We start from the raw sequence: 5,057 nt of genomic DNA, 5'->3' as shown, positions 1-5,057 counted from the left end.
AAAAAGAGAAAAAAAGAAAATGCTAATGTATGTGTCTGATATAAATATCTGTAATTTTTATGTTTGGTCACCAAAAGGTAGCAGTAGGTGCTTAATTACTAAATCCAAAGATGAAATCTTCTGAAAAAACTTAATTCCTTTAATAAAATACTTTTATTTCATGTACTATTTAAAATAACTTTTTAACAATAAACAAAATGCTACTAATACAAATGTTTATCAATATAAAATAAAATATTATTACTACCAAGGACTAATAATCAAGACCGAAAGATGAAGTTTAGCTGCAATAAGAAATAAGATACAATCAGAAGATAGTTAAGCTCCCAGAAAAGATCACTGTGGCACCAGCGGTTATTTATATGAATCGGAAGAATTTATATGAATTACTCCATCAATGTTGAAGTAGTAAGTATTATTTATTTGATTACTTAAGTATTTTGAATGTTGACTTAATAATAAATATCATCAGATATGTAATGCTGATGAAAGGATATCGTTTGTGAGTAGTAGATATCCTGCCGCCACATATGACATTGGCATTTTTCAGGTCTTAGTAGTTAGAGCCATACTGAATTATTTACCTATTTAGTGGGTAATTCATAGATATATTTAATACAGCAAATCAAGAAAGAAAAACCTATCAGTTGTACATTTACAGGAGTTTCAGATTACCCATTAGAACATTGTCTACACACCCCACACAGGGCACCGATAAGGTGTGAGTATACTGAGGAGCAATACAATGAATTGCACAAAAAGGCTAGGAATGTTATTGAACGAACATTTGTAACTTTATTTAGTTGCAAAATTTATATATGATACATATCAGTTTCTAAAATGCTACTGTTTTAGTTGATATTGTAAGTGTTTAATTGTAGTGTTCCAGATTGATATGAAAAACATAAAGGTACTTACGTTAAGAATCTGTTACCCAAATCACCTTGTACGGCCATACAGCCAAAACATTCACATAACCTTTCGTCATAAATAGTGTTTCTTTATCGACATCTGAAATTATAAAACATAATATTTGATATATACATATGTAAATATGAAAATCATATGAAAAGAAAGAAAACATGAAATGCCCATATAAAAAATTGTTAAAATATAACTACCATGTGGATGGAAACAATATCGATAAAGAATAATGCGAGTACGTACTCAATAATCTGATAAATAATACGGATATTTAAACATGCAGTTTAAACTTAAATCGATAAGCAATAAGCAAAAAGCAAGAACGTTACTAACAAATATTTCGCAACTAAAATCACAGAAACTGCAGAATAGAAGGCTGTCAAATGTTATTTCTTGACAGACTGAATCAATAAACGAAACTATGACACACCAAAATACTAACCGAAAGCCTGCAAATAATTTATCGCCAAATTAGATCATTAAAAGTACACTAAAGCACTCAATTTAAACAAAATCAAATTAACATTACAAAAACCCATGGCTGCAAATTCTACGATGTGAATCACCACACGACATAGGTTACAAAGCAAGCAAACGGAGAGCGGAGTAAGTTGTAAGGGTGCCGGCACACATTGCCATACTGTTCATACAGCGCCGATGCGGTTCCAGTCGCAAACTAATCTAAGATTTTGTCAAATGCTTTATTAATGATTGATAGCAAAATAACTATTAAATGCAGAGATAATGAAGAAGAATGTCTCATGAATGAATTTTAATCCTAAGAAATTAGTTTTCGAATTATATATTTATATATATTTATTATATAAAATATATTTATATATATTTCGCATACACACACACACACACATATATATATATATATATATATATATATATATATATATATATGGAGGATATTTGTAGATGTTACGACTACACAAGACTTAAACACACTGATAGCAAGTGTGAGTGTGTGTTTAAGTCTAGTGTAGTCGTAACATCTATAAATATCCTCAAAAACAAATCGAGTGTTTTTAACAAAAAAATATTAGTGATATGGATATATAAATTATTACAGAATAAACCTGATGATGGAACGTACCTAGTTCCGAAAAGTCGTATTAAACATCTTCAAAAAACAAATTGTTTTTTATTATTGGATTTACTGTTCGGAAAAGAAACAATCAATATATTGAAAAAATCCAGGACTTATCTATTGAATATATATACGAGTATATATATATATATATATATATATATATATATATATATTATGTTTTTAGGATTCTTTTGTTTGCAAAGTATTTGTTCTTTTTAAAAATTATCTGTACGTTTTATACTCTTAAATTATTGTATTACTTTCCATTCCTGCTAAATTTGTCATTCCATCGTCAATACTCCTGCGCATTTCTCTTATTAGTTTTTAAGTTTTTAATATATTATTATTAGTCATTGAATAATTAATATTATTAAGTTATTTTTCTTTAATTTGTAGTTCTTTAAAAATATGTCTGTAATATATTTTAATAATTATTAGTCAGTTATTTCTGTTTAGTTTATAATTCTTCAAAAATATATGTGTGTACGGTTATGATGTCGAAACCAAAGCCCAATCGTCCCAATGGAAGAGCCCAGGTGAGCCAAGACCGAAAAAAGCACGTCAAGTTCGATCGAATGTCAAGGTTTTGCTTACTGTTTTCTTTGATTATAACGGCATAGTGCATCAAGAGTTCTTACCACAAGGTCGTACGGTTAATAAGGAGTATTACCTTGAAGTGATGCGACGTTTGCGTGAAGCAATCCGAAAAAAACGCTCCGATTTATGGAAAAACAATTCATGGCTGTTGCACCACGATAACGCACCTGCTCACTCGTCGTTGCTTGTTCGTAATTTTTTGGCCAAAAACAATACCGTAGTCATGCCCCAACCTCCATATTCACCAGATATGGCTCCGTGTGACTTTTTCCTATTCCCAAAGTTGAAGAGACCCATGAAAGGACGGCGGTTTTCCTCGATTGAAGAAATAAAGGCCGAATCGCTGAGAGTGCTCAAGGACATATCAAAAAGTGAATATCAAGGGTGCTTCGAAAATTGGAAAAAACGCTGGCATAAGTGTATTATATCTGGGGGGGACTACTTTGAAGGGGACCACATTAATGTAGACGAATAAATAAATATTTTTTTGAAAAAACGAAAATTCCGGGTACTTTTTGAACAGACCTCGTATATATATATATATATATATATATATATATATATATATTAAGGTGTGTGAACCATCTAAATAAGAGGTTTGACAACTAATGGCGTCATAAGTTTATGCCTCGACTTCAATTGTGTCACTGCTTGTGGGATCCGTCTACATTGCACCAGATGGCACCACAATATACCTTTAGACATCCCCACTCAATGTTGCTGAAGGTATTTAACACATAGCGCAACACAGACAAATCCTCTTTCACCTCAACCGTTCGAGGAGTCAACAACTACTGACCTGGGACCACGGACAGTAGCCAGCCAGAAGAAGAAAATAATAATTTATAATTTCAATGTAAATATATCTAATATAATAAATATTATATTATAGTATTTGAGTTATTCAAGTGGAAATATATCGACGGTTTTCTGACGCAACCTCGTAACTCGATTTTTGACGATTTTGAGTTTTAATCGGAAAATCAATCACTGAATATAGACGCATGGATCTGTGAAGTTTTGTAAAAAAAATCAAGCGAACGTTTTTTATTGAGAAAAGTACAATCACGTATCTCAATTCAGAAAAATGTGCCATGCGCAACCACGTATCTCAGTATCTAATACATGGTGGCGTATATAAACAAGTTTCGCTGTCAGCAATGTTGTTTAGTTCAATCTTTCTAATAAAAATTATTATTTAATTAAGTTAATTGTTATTAAAACTTAATGAACGATAGTTAATAAATACATTTATTTAGTTACCGCAAGTTATAGTAATTTTCCAAAAATTGAAATTGAAACTTTTTGCATATTTAACGTTTCAGAGGTTTCTGAATATCTTGAAATACCTTCAAAAAATGGATGTATGTGTTTGTGTGCGTGTGTGTGTGTGGATACAATTTTCTGTCCACGTTTTCGGGAGCACGGATCAACCGATTTGAAACATTCAAAAAGCAATCGTTTCCTATTGAGAAAACAGAGAATCCGATTTGAATTATTTAAAAACATTCAATTTATATTGATGACGTGGTGATTAGTTTCTGGAAAAGACAGGCCCAGTCGTTTCAAAGCTTTCGATTCGGGTGATTCAAAAAACATTTTGCAGTATAAAGAATCGATTAGTTTAGGAAAGCAGATTTTTTTTTGTCTATTTTTTTTAAATTTACAATTATTTCTTTGTTTAAATATGAAAAATGATTCGGATTTTAATTTTAATGCTAGCTAAAATTCTAAAACTCTCTTATATACTTCAAATAAATGAATTTAAATTTGCAAATTAGTTTATATAATTCTTAGAAATATGAGATATGTTCTTTTTTACTTTTATTTACTTCTTATGTAAACATATATAAACGTCGTTGTCCAATTTATTATTATATCTTGTCATTCAAATACGAATAACGAAAGTTACAGTATTTATAATAAATTAATCTATTTGAAATCATTTATTATTCTTCGATTCTATTTAATTACGGAACGGGAAGTTCCACCAATTTGCATAAAGGCACGATGCTATGCACCACTAGTTATATTTTTATTATGTTAAGAACAAATATCACAATAAGCAATAAAAATTAAACAACTCTTACTGACAATAAATTCTCACATGAAATTAAATTTTGTATTTTTTAGAGTTAGATAATGTGTCATCCGCAAATAAAAAATTAAATAAAGAAATAATAGAAAAAAAGAATAAAAGTAACAATAAAAATGATAATCACAAAGTAGTAAATTATAAATCCATGAAAGAGCTAAATATACTAGATATTGAAATACCTAAACTATGGCCAGATACTATATTATCGTAATTATAAACTAACATATACCACAAGTTTAATAATGTTCGTTTTTTATTAAGAATTATTCAAAAAGTTGATCAATTCTCAAAATAAAACAATTGAAAAAAGTTATTCATGTACTCTTATTTGAAAACAGC

This window comes from Ctenocephalides felis, unplaced genomic scaffold (genome assembly GCF_003426905.1).
Source record: "Ctenocephalides felis isolate EL2017-DRISC unplaced genomic scaffold, ASM342690v1 CF-g0.4_SCAFFOLD_02456, whole genome shotgun sequence".
In the NCBI taxonomy this organism is placed as follows: Eukaryota; Metazoa; Arthropoda; class Insecta; order Siphonaptera; family Pulicidae; genus Ctenocephalides; species Ctenocephalides felis.
This window is presented reverse-complemented; position numbering follows the sequence as displayed.